Source organism: Macrobrachium rosenbergii, chromosome 48, assembly GCF_040412425.1.
Source record: "Macrobrachium rosenbergii isolate ZJJX-2024 chromosome 48, ASM4041242v1, whole genome shotgun sequence".
In the NCBI taxonomy this organism is placed as follows: Eukaryota; Metazoa; Arthropoda; class Malacostraca; order Decapoda; family Palaemonidae; genus Macrobrachium; species Macrobrachium rosenbergii.
Window position 1 is genome coordinate 60,033,846 of NC_089788.1, and position 13,329 is coordinate 60,047,174.

At 34.2% G+C, this 13,329-nt stretch overlaps 1 pseudogene; it reads left to right on the forward strand.

Annotated features, from left to right (window-relative positions):
- The window catches only part of LOC136831444 (zinc finger protein 624-like), a 378,392-nt pseudogene that overhangs the window by 72,851 nt on the left and 292,212 nt on the right, over positions 1–13,329 (forward strand).

Here is a 13,329-nt window from a genome sequence, read left to right on the forward strand (position 1 = left end):
TTAATGCCAAGGAACCTACATTAACCCTTAAACGCCAACTGGACGTATCGTAAGTTGACTAAAATTGTCTGTCAGGTGACGAGTGGACGTACCGTACGTCGACTACAAAAATTTCAACCTTTGGTCAACTTTGACTTGACCGAAATGGTCAAAAAACGCAATTGTAAGCTAAAACTCTTACATTCTAGTAATATTCAATCATTTACCTTCATTTTGCAACAAATTGGAAGTCTCTAGCACAATATTTCGATTTATGGTGAATTTTTGAAAAAACTTTTTCCTTACATCCGCGCTGTAACTCTGCCGAAAATTTCAGAAATTCTTTCGTCATATTGTCGTAATTTTTGCACCGTTTTGTATTAGCCGTTACATAAAGTTTTATATATTAAAGCGTGCGCAGTTTCATGTAAAATACAACAAAAAACAACCCATGGTTGTAGCTTTTATCAGTTTTGAAATATTTTCATATAAATCACGATAAGTGCCAAAATTTCAACCTTCGGTCAACTTTGACTCGACCGAAATGGTTGAAAAACGCAATTGTAAGCTAAAACTCTTACATTCTAGTAATATTCAATCATTTACCTTCATTTTGCAACCAATTGGAAGTCTCTAGCACAATATTTCGATTTATGGTGAATTTTTGAAAAAACTTTTTCCTTACATCCGCGCTGTAACTCTGCCGAAAATTTCAGAAATTCTTTTGTCATTTTGTCGTAATTTTTGCACCGTTTTGTATTAGCCGTTACATAAAGTTTTATATATTAAAGTGTGCGCAGTTTCATGTAAAATACAACAAAAAACAACCCATGGTTGTAGCTTTTATCAGTTTTGAAATATTTTCATATAAATCACGATAAGTGCCAAAATTTCAACCTTCGGTCAACTTTGACTCGACCGAAATGGTTGAAAAACGCAATTGTAAGCTAAAACTCTTACATTCTAGTAATATTCAGTCATTTACCTTCATTTTGCAACAAATTGGAAGTCTCTAGCACAATATATCGATTTATGGTGAATTTTTGAAAAAAACTTTTTCCTTACATCCGCGCGGTAACTGCCGAACATCTCGGAAATTCTTTCGTCACCTTGTAATGTTTGCACCGTTTTATATTAGTCGTTACATAAAGTTTTATATATGAAAATGTGCGCAATTTCATGTAGAATACAACAAAAAATAACTCATGGTTGTAGCTTTTATCAGTATTGAAATATTTTCATGTAAATCACGATAAATAGAAAAAAATTCGACCTTCGGTCAACTTTAACTCGACCGAAATGGTCGAAAACTGCAGTTGTAAGCTAAAACACTTACATTCTAGTAATATTCAATCAACTACCTTAATTTTTCAACAAACGGCAAGTCTTAGCACAATATTTCGATTTATGGTGAATTTTTGAAAAAAACTTTTTTACGTCCGCGTGTTACGAATTCATGCATCATTTTGTGATAATACTTTCTCTGTGTTGCTTTGATCGTTTTACAATTTGTTATATACCAAAATCATCGCAATTTAGTGTACAATACAAAGAAAAAAATAACTCATTAGCTTTAACCATTTTGCTTACAGCGTGATTTGTATACAATTATATATGAAATTTTTTTTTGAGCTGTCATATATTTCAATATTTATATATGATAATATTTTTTTCATTTCTGATGGTTGCATACTAAACTTCAGGCAATGACAAAAAAAAGGAGCCAAAAATGAACTCTTAATCTTGAAAACTAAGCGTACTGTGGTTTTTTGAAAAAACTTTTTTTCCACTTTGGTGCTAAATCCAGAACGCCGCCGGCATACGACAGACACTTTTGTAAATAGAGGCTCGGCGTTTAAGGGTTAATAGTAGGTGATTTTAATGCCCACAACCCGATGTTGGACTGTAATTGTACAGACTCAGATAGAGCAGGAAGTAAAATAGAAGAATTCATAGAGTCATATGACATGTGCTGTATAAATGATAACGAATCCAGCACATACTATTATAAAACACATGGAACATTTTCCTCAATCGACTTAACTCTATGTACAACAAACATAGTAGACAGATTGGACTGGAAAACGTTTGACGACTTACATACATGTGATTATGTCCCAGTATTAATTTCATTATTACAAAATATTCCCACCAAGCATGTCCCTCAATACAAGACTTATAAAGGAGATTGGGAGCAATATGAATTCCACACTAGGAATATCCCACCATTTGAGTATTTGAAAGATCATAATGAAACTAACAAATTTCTTGTTGATTTCATTAAAAGTGCTGCTGATAAAGCAATACCAAAATCCAAATCTCATCCAACAAAATACAAAGTCCCATGGTGGTCTGAAAAACTAACAGAATTAATAAAAATAAAACACCAAATTGGAAGATGATTAAATAATATGAATAGAAAGCTCAGCAAAATGAACAAAACATTACTGATATTAGGAGGAACCTTACAAAAGCAGACTATATTATTATTAGAAATTGATACATTAAAACCTCTATATAACAAAATATCTGCAAAGTTTAAAAGAGAAGTAATTCGAGGAAGAATCATTTCATGGAAAAAAAATATGTATCAGATCTCTCTAAAAATACTCCCATACAAAAAATATGGGGAAAATTTAGGAAAATAAATGGTACCCATGTTAAACCATCTAGGCATGCCATAATAAAAGATGGGAAAAGAATACTTGATCCTAAAGAAATTAATAATGTAATAGGTGAAAATTTAGCAAAAGTAAGTAGCAACAAAAATTTAGATGAGCATTTCCACACAAGGAAAAATATAGAATTAATAATAATAAATGTAGAAACAATAGAAGATGTATATTATAATAGAAAATTTAATATGGAAGAGCTAGAATTTGCTCAGTTGAACAGCAATAAATCTGCCCCTGGAGGTGACAATATTTGTTTTGAAATGGTCTGCCATTTAGCACCTTTGGCAAAGACATACTTGGTAGAGTTTTATAACCACTTATGGCTTAGAAATTTATTTCCTAATGAATGGCGTAAAGCTATAATTATTCCAATCCCCAAACCTGGCAAAGATCCCAGTAATGCAAACAATTACAGACCAATTTCTTTAACAAGTTGTTTTTGCAAATTCCTAGAGAAAATGGTAAATGCTCGACTAACATGGCACATTCGAGAAAATAAAATTTTGACTCCCTCTCAGTTCGGGTCACAGTGTAACAGATCTAGATTAGATTCTCTCTGTAACTTAGAAGACCATATATGTAGAGGTTTTGAACGAAAACAAATTACTGTAGCTCTCTTTTTTGACATTGAAGAAGCATATGATATTACATGGAGGTATGCTATATTAAAAACTTTACAAAACAACATCATCTGTGGACATTTACCTAGGTGTTTATAGAAAACTTTTTGAAAAATCACAGCTTTCAGGTGAGAATTGATGATGTTCTGTCTTGAAAATGGTGTTCCACAAGGAAGTGTCCTTAGTGGCACCCTGTTTACTTTAGCAATTAATGATATCAGTAATAATCTAACCATTGGTATTAAAAGTAACCTGTATATGGATGATTTTATCATATATTGTTCAGCATCTCAAGTAAAACATGCCGAACGAATTATTAATAAAAGCATAGTACAAATAGATGAATGGGCTTTATCTGTAGGCTTTAAATTTTCCATAGATAAAACCCAAGCAATCATTTTTTATAAAAATAAAAAGTGGAAAAAAGGGCAAGAAATAGACTTAAAAATCAGAAACCATAGTATACCAATTGGCCAAACAAAATCAGAAACCATAGTATACCAATTGGCCAAACAGCAAAATTTTTAGGGTTAGTATTTGATACTCACATGAACTGGAAAGCCCACATAACATATATGAAATCAAAATGTAAAAGAGCATTAAACCTAATTAAAAAAAACTATCGAACACTGCTTGGGGAGCCAATAGACATACCCTTACTTTATTGTATAAAGCAACAGTGCTGTCTATCGTTGATTATGGAAGTGAAATATATGGCTCGGCATCAGACGCAACGCTGAAAACGGTAGACCCAGTTCATAATGAAGGCCTTGGAATATGTTCAGGAGCTTTTCGATCATCACCAACATCTACTTTACAAGTTGAATGTGATGAACTACCTCTGTCTTTCCATAGACAGCTAGTAACAATGAAGAGTGCTCTGAGTATTCAGACAAATATGACTCCAACCAAAAAATTATTCGGTTTAAGAGATGTGTTTATAAACAATCATCCACCTCCTTTCCCAATTAGAGCTAGAAGATTGTTTGAGTCACTAAATATAAATATACAATTACCTTTAACCCTTAAATGCCTATTGGATGTATCTTACGTCGACTAAAATTGTCTGTTGGGAGCCGAGTGGACGTACCGTACGTCGACTACAAAAAATTTCAACCTTCGGTCAACTTTGACTCAACCGAAATGGTCGAAAAACGCAGTTGTAAGCTAAAACTCTTACATTCTAGTAATATTCAATCATGTACCTTCATTTTGCAACAAATTGGAAGTCTCTACCACAATATTTCGATTTATGGTGAATTTTTGAAAAAACTTATTTCTTACGCACGGGCGGTAACTCAGCCGAAAATTTCATAAATTCTTTTGTCATTTTGTCGTAATTTTTGCACTGTTCTATATTAGCCGTTACATAAAGTTTTATATATGAAAATGTGCGCAATTTCATGTACAATACAGCAAAATACAACCCATGGTTGTAGCTTTTATCAGTTTGGAAATATTTTCATATAAACCATGATAACTGCCAAAATTTCAACCTTCGGTCAACTTTGACTCAACCGAAATGGTCAAAAAACGCAATTTTAAGCTAAAACTCTTACGATCTAGTAATATTCAATCATTTACCTTCATTTTGCAACCAATTGGAAGTGTCTAGCACAATATTTCGATTTATGTTGAATATTTGAAAAAAACTTTTTCCTTATGTCCCCGCCAGAAATTCTTTCGTCACATTGTCGTAATGTTTGCACTGTTTTATATTAGTTGTTACATAAAGTTTTATATATGGAAATGTGCGCAATTTCATGTAGAATACAACAGAAAATAACTCATGGTTGTAGCTTTTATCAGTTTTGAAATATTTTCATATAAATCACGATAACTGCCAAAATTTCAAGCTTCGGTCAACTTTGACTCGACCGAAATGGTAAAAAAAACGCAATTATAAGCTAAAACTCTTACATTCTAGTAATATTCATCATGTATCTTCATTTTGCAACAAACTGGAAGTTTCTAGCACAATATTTCGATTTATGGTGAATTTCTGAAAAAAAAATTTTTTTCCTTACGTCTGCGCACGGTAACTCGGCCGAACATCTCAGAAATTTTCATCATGTTGTCGTAATGTTTGCATCGTTTTACATTAGTCGTTACATAAACTTTTATATATGAAAATGTGCGCAATTCCATGTAGAATACAACAAAAAATAGCTCATGGTTGTAGCTTTTATCAGTTTTGAAATATTTTCACAAATCACGATAACTGCCAAAATTTCAACCTTCAGTCAACTTTAACTCGACCGAAATGGTCGAAAAACGCAATTGTAAGCTAAAACTCTTACATTCTAGTAATATTCAATCGTTTAACTTCATTTTGCAAGAAATTGGAAGTCTCTAGCACAATATTTCGATTTATGGTGAATTTAAAAAAAAAAAAATTTTCCTTACGTCTGTGCGGTAACTCTGCCGAACATCTCAGAAATTCTTTCATCTGCTTGTCGTAATATTTGCACCGCTTTATATTAGTCGTTACATAAAGTTTTATATATGAAAATGTGCGCAATTTCATGTACAATACAAAAAAAAAATAACTCATGGTTGTAGCTTTTATCGGTTTTGAAGTATTTCCATATAAATCACGATAAATAGAAAAAATTCGACTTTCTGTCAACTTTAACTCAACCGAAATGGTTGAAAACTGCAATTGTAAGCTAAAACACTTACAGTCTAGTAATATTCAATCAATTAGCTTCATTTTTCAACAAACGGGAAGTCTCTAGCACAATATTTCGATTTATGGTGAAATTTTGAAAAAAAAAACTTCTTTTTACGTCCGCGCGTTACGAATTCACGCATCATTTTGTGATATTTCCTGTGTTGCTTTGATCGTTTTACAATTTGTTATATACAAAATTCATCGCAATTTAGTATACAATACAACGAAAAAAAATTACTCATTAGCTTCAACCGTTTTGCTTACGGTGCGATTTGTATACAATTATATACGAGTTTTTTTTTTTCGCTGTCATATATTCCAATATTTATATATGATAATGATATTTTTTTTCATTTCTGATGGTTGCATACTAAACTTCAGGCAATGACAAAAAAATGAGCCAAAAATGAACTCTTAATCTTAAAAACTAAGCGTGCTGTGATTTTTTGAAAAATACTTTTTTTCCGCTTCGGCGCTATCTCACCGAACGCCGCCGGCATACGGGAGACGTTTTTGTAAATAGGGCTTCAGCGTTAAAGGGTTAATATTAATTTGTAACCAAGAATGGTTGGTTAAGAAAAAAAAAAACTAGTAAACCAAGTTTATGGGAATATAAAAAAGGAGCTGTCAGCCTTTAGTAAGATGCTCTTTATTTGTAGGAAATGGTAATTACAGTGCTTACCAAGAAGTAAAAAAATTGAAAAGAACAATTAAAATGAAAATTGACAGTGTGGAGGTCTTCTTTAAATATCTTCTTTTCTTGAAGGTATTTTCTTGTAGTTTTATAAGTAGCTGAGTCATTAGGAGCTGTCAGGCTTATTAAGTGGTCTGTGAAACTTTTCAGAGGTAAAAGTCTTGTTTCCCTGAAAATTTTCTAGTTTTCTGATGAGTGGCCCCTTTACTATTCTTTTAATGGTATTTTTTGTCTTGTGTATATTCTTTGCCTTATAAAAAATAATCTCGTGGTCTAAATTTAGATAATGGTTGGCAGTGGCTAGTCTTTGCCTTATCAGAAATGATCTGATGGTCTAAATTTAGATAATGATTGGCAATGGCACAGATATTGGCACTGGTCTTACATGCATTTTCATTTTCCACTAATCTGACAGCAATCCGTTCCAGTCATCGTAACATGGACTTGTGTGCAATCTTTACAAGGGAATTATGTAGCCACCTGAATTTAATTCAGCATTCTTAACTGAATTCTTTCCAAGTTTGTTTTAGCGAGTTAGAAGTGAAAACTTATTTTTGTGTTCATCAAAAACCTTGCTTATCTTTTTCAGTATTATTGATTCTTTGGAATAAGGCAATTTTAAAACCTTTTTGAAGTTCAACTGGGTTGTATTACTACTGTTAAAAGCAACTGTTACAGTACTAACACACATGCAAGAAGATGCCGTAAAGAAATGACTAGATCCCAAGGAGGACCTCTTGACTGACAGTTTTCATTTTAATTACTTTGTTTTTATTTTTACTTTTTATTTCTTGGGAAACTAATTACCATTCAATTTAGCTGAAGAGGACCGTAGTGAAGGCCAAAAGCTTTTTTTCAATAATTGTTCACATAAACTTGGTTTTCCATGGTGGCTTTTTCCTTAATCATTCGAGACAAACAAAATTTTTATTGCTGGACTTGGAATGGTTGTCACAGCACTGCTCTGCTGCTGCTGCACTAGATCCTCTCCATCTGCTTGCCCTGGAAGCTGACCTGTCCCCGTGCTATAGCAAAGTCCAGTGTTCTTTGCATTAAGCCCCGCCCACTGCTTTCGTCATGACCATCCCTTAGGGCTAATTGGCTTTCAATAGTTTTGAAAAGTTGGTTAATCTGGGGTTCTTTTCATGTTCATTAATATTGCAATGGCTGTTGTACCGAACTAAAATACGTTCTGCAGATTATCAAAAGGAAACGTTATATTATCCCCTGATATAAAATCATAATACGCATCTCAATAAAGGTGGTAAAAAAAAAAGGAAAATATGAACGAAGTCAGGAGTATTCCGCGATGCTACAGTGTTGTGTTTCGTAAAGGAGGTTCACCTGAATACGGAGGTGAAATAGGGAATGTCTGTGTTCAAATCGGTGCACTTGAATCACTGGACAATGATAATTACTGTCTGATATTGTCAAGCGTGTTCACCATTCTAAACTTGAACACACAGACTTTCTCAGAGCTATGCAGACTGATATTTCATATTGATTTCAGGGAATTTTACTACATTTTAAGTCATAAAATCGATGTCATTGCACTTGTTTATACATTCGGAGGGATGACAAGCAGTGACTGCACTCTACAGAACCTGTATATGACTATGTTTAAATTAAAGTTTTACAGTATAATAGGCTGTACGAGTAGTATTGGATATAATTTGTTGAGAATTATTTAAGGACATTATCTCCTTTTGAAATAGCATGGCCATAAAAATGGACGTAGACCTATAATGTCCTGTCTTTTTAATGGTATACGCAACTTATGGTGTTTGGATTATAGGCCTATATTATACTCAGTTGTTTTATTTTGGTTATTTTTAATTTTTTTTTGTTATGGTGCTTGTAGTTTTGTCTTCGAAAACTTTTCATATGGTGACCTACAACTGCAGAATAAACATAGACCTATTCATAAAATACTGGTGTAAAGAATTAACTGCCTACTCTTGTCAATTGAAATTTAGTCACTTGTTTTAATTAAAAGTAATTGAGATCTTTATGAATGTAGTCTACGCTAGAATATTCTCCTAACAACAGAAAGAGAGAAAGAATATTTACTGGCTCATGTATCCTTTTGTCCAACAGGGTAATCTACAAGAATGCCCCAAAAGCAAATGAGTATCATGGGCTACTCGCAGACTGGTCTGGATCATCTCATACATAACTTTTTCAGCTATCATTTATTTTTTCTTATTTCGTTAAGTATCTTATGATGCCTTCCTGCCATAGCCTTCATTTTCATAGAAATGCTACAGCAGCCTTATATTTACTCATCACAGTAATGTAATTTGTTATCCCTTCTGTAAATCTATTTTCAATATACAGTAGAACCCCGTTCCTTGACCGTACTAGAACTCTACATAATAGGATTTCGACGCGAAATGTTGAGTAAATTTTGCGTCGGAGCTCGAACAACAAACCGGAATCCGACCTGATGAATCATATGATGTTTGTAGAAAAAAAAGAGTTTTGGGCGGCTGCTCCTAGTTGGCGTTGTTGGTGGCGTTCTTCCCAAGAGTATTTAAAAGCATTTAAAGCCCACACACGCTGCTGCTGCTGTTGTTTGGAGAAGTACACGCTTGTACAGGTATATCATCATTTTTTGGGCTTTCTGCACTGAATTTTCATCCAATCATGGGTCCCAATATGTTAGGGTATCATAATATTTACTGAAAGATGTTTTACAGTGGTTTTATACACTATTCCAGTAGACTGTATGAAATTTACCATAAATACTGAACGTAAACAATGTTTATGTAATTAGTACCGTGATACAGCACCAGGGTGGCACTGTGGTTTGTTTACATCTGCTCATGCCACAAGCTGCCGAGTGCCCACGTAATTTAGGAAATTTGTTAAAATTTTATGATAACTGACTACAGTAATTCGGCTTATAAATACTGTATTATTAATTTACTGTAATAATCAGGCTTGTTTTTTAATGTTATCATTATTAACAACAGTTTTTGTGTGTACCCGTTACAGTACATTCTGGTAGTGCCTATAGGCTACCTAGCCTAGCCTATGGCACTCGGTCTACCATCGGTAATATGGCTGCATTGGTCGTAGGCCAATTTTTTTTTATACAGTATACATTTAAAAATGTAAGAAGTGCTTCTGATACAGTAAGTTATTCAACTCAGAACTTATTTAATTGTAATTTGTGTAATGTTTTGTATAAAAAGGCGAGGTTGGGGTAATGACTGGTGGTCAGGAATGGATTAATCCATTTTCAGTTATTTCTTATGGGAGAAATTGATTCAGAATTCAACTAAATAAAATCTCGACGTTTCTTCTGGAATGGATTAGCGTCGAGGACCGGGGCTCTACTGTAGTTCATTGAGAGCAGTTTGATAGTTGTGTGTAGGGCTGAGACAGTCCTATGATTGATCTGTGTCATCGGCTGCGTCCCCACAAGTTTTACTTTTATTCTCTGTGGTATGAGTGGCGTTACAATTACTATGGCCATCCAAGCATGTCTGTGCATGTGCACTTCCTTATACGTGTACATTCCACTTTATATTATACATTATATAGCGTGGAGTTGAAACTACTATATTAATTACAAGTTACTCTATTTCCAACAGATACAGGAAGAAAATTATTTGCGATAAGAAATTGACGTGTAGGCCCATGCCCTGTCATGTTCTCAAGATATAAGAATTTAATGTGTGGTCCTATGACTTGTCATTGCCTCAGTATATAAGAAATTGACATGTAGGTCTATGACCTGTCATTGCATCAAAATATAAGAATTTGATGTGTAGTCCTATGACCTGTCATTGCCTCAAAATATAAGAAATTGACGTGTAGGCCTAATCTCTCAATGATATTAACATTTGACATGGCTGTATAAGTCTATGCTTCATTTCAGTTAATGTGGTCTATGTGGGATCTCTTATGTAGGCCAACACCAATTTAAAAAAAAAAAAAAAAAAAAAAAAAAAGCAAGATGCTTGTGTATTTAGGCTTCGTATGATAAAAAAAAGATGCACAGACTAAATGATCCAAGATCTTCCAAATGATATGTAACCTAATACAGTGATCCCTCGTCTATTGCGGATAATGGGGGCCAGAACCCCCCGCGATAAGTGAAATTCCGCGAAGTAGCATTGGCCCCTCCCTAGGGAGGCATATACTGTACTGTATATACATGGTATATATTTAAAGGCTTTATAGCCTTTCCCACACTGTTATAAACACTTCCTATGCACTTAAACACTGTATTACTATTTTGATCTATCACAGTAATATGCATAAAAAAAAGATCGTCCCATATTTGTAATGTTTACGTTCTGAGAATCAGCTGACTGAGGCTGCTCACTACTAACGAAAAAATTAGGAAAATCATTTTTTAGTTGCTAAAAGAAACAAATTTATCAATGAAATTATTTTTAATTCTGTACATAAAAGTTTATGATACAGTAATTCATATTTCATTGAGAGAGAGAGAGAGAGAGAAATGGTGTGTACTGTACAGCACAGTAGCTTGGGACGAGACTAAGTCTTGACTACGTCTTGACAAGCTGGTGATGAGAGAGTATACAGTATCCTTGAGTTGCTTACGTATGAAATTCGGATTTTAATTATTTTTACAGTGATTTAAGATGAAACATCAACAGTGATAAGATATTCTCTTATGTACCACTCACGTGCCTTGTCCGAGTGCCTGTATTACTATTTTGATCTCCTATCACAGTAATATGAAAAAAAAAAAGATTGTCCCATATTTGTAATGTTTACGTTCTGGGAATCGGCTGACTGCAGTTGCTCACTACTAACGAAAGAATTAGGAAAATATTTTTTTAGTTGCTAAAAGAAACAAATTTATCAATGAAATTATTTTTAATTCTGTACATAAAAGTTTATGATACAGTAATTCATATTTCATTGAGAGAGAGAGAGAGAGAAATGGTGTGTACTGTACAGCACAGTAGCTTGGGACGAGACTGTATACAGTATCCTTGAGTTGCTTACATATGAAATTCGGATTTTAATTATTTTTACAGTGATTTAAGATGAAACATCAACAGTGATAAGATATTCTCTTATGTACCACTCACGTGCCTTGTCCGAGTGCCTGTGGATATATCTGAAACTTCCAGTCCTTGCGTGTTGGTCTCGCAAAAGTTCTTCTCACGTAACATGATGAAACATCGCTGTTTTTTCCGCAATATGGCTGCCGATATGGCGGTACTTTTTAATTTTAATTTTTCGATGAATATTTCTGAAAAATCCGCGATGCAGTGAAGCATATTTTTGTTTAATCTCATTTTGTACTGAATTATATGTCATAATGCAATGAACCAACAGTACTAGCAGATATTAATAACTATTAATGGAATTAATGAAATATTTGGGTCTTCCTATATTGCGACTATATTTGAAATTTCCGGAAAATCCGCTATATATTTTCTCTTATAATATACATAAGTAATGGAAAAAAATCCATAAGTCGTGAATCCGCGATAGACGAACCGCGCAGTAGCGAGGGTTCACTGTATATCTTTTATCGGAGATATCAGTTGCATACTTCACGACTCCGCGAACTCAAATCTGTGGTGTCATCATTCATGCACGACACTCAACATGACCGAACGGAGTCAAATCCGTTCTGGTAATCATTTGGACTGCTAAATAGTGTGACGTCATTCACCCCTCGAGAGCTAACCAATCACTGGTGTGCAGTGGGCGGGGCTTAACTGCAAAGAGTGGTGGACTCTGCTATAGTGAGAAGTCAGATGCAAAGGAGAGGACTCTGTAAACGAAGAGACCAATGCTACCAACAGCAATTGCCTGCTCCCCTGGTCATGCCCTGCTGATGAATGGGCATTCTCCAATCTCTGGTACTTCGAAGGGGTGGAGGTGAGAGGGCCTTGCTGAATTGACCTGGACGTATTACTTCTCTATCTCCCTTGTCTGATCTGTGGGAGGAGGATGATAGGTGGGAAAAGTGGGATGAACCTTTGTCATCTGTGGTTTCCATGTGGTGAAAAACTATCATCTTTCATTAAATCCTTGTTCATTTCTTTTATGCATCTAATGAAATGAACACTTTTGCAGTGCGAGGCAGTTGTATACCATTTTAGCATGTGTAAACATTGTTTGTGTTGCTTTGGTCAAAAGACTATTTCTAACACATTGGTGTGGTTAAAACTTTCTAGTATTGTTCATTTTAGTTTGTATGCATGCAATTTTGTCTTAATGTTCTGTATTTCTTTTTCCAGATCACATAATTCATCTGGAGTTATGACTAACAAATTAAATGTAAAGGAAGCAGGTACCTCAACTTGCCTGTCTTTACAGTCTTCCTCATTGTTAAAGATTACAAAGAATAATCGAAGATGTGCTATTAAAATGGGATTCAACAAACTTCCATCATCAAGATGTAGGACAGTTTTAGGTGCTATTCAAGAAAAGCCAACTCTGAGCATTGGCCAAAGAGATATTGTTCATCTGTGGACGACTGCTAAGTTAGAACAGGTGTCAAAGGATTTTGTAAAGGTAAGTTGTGTCAAGTTTTCAAATTGTTGGCAAGTGGGGTTTTATATATATATATATATATATATAGATGCACACAGGCAGTCCCCAGTTATTGGCGTTCCAGTTGTACAGCGCTTGTCTAGCGATGAAAATAAGTTATTTTTGGTGCTGATATGCGCCGATAATCAGGTA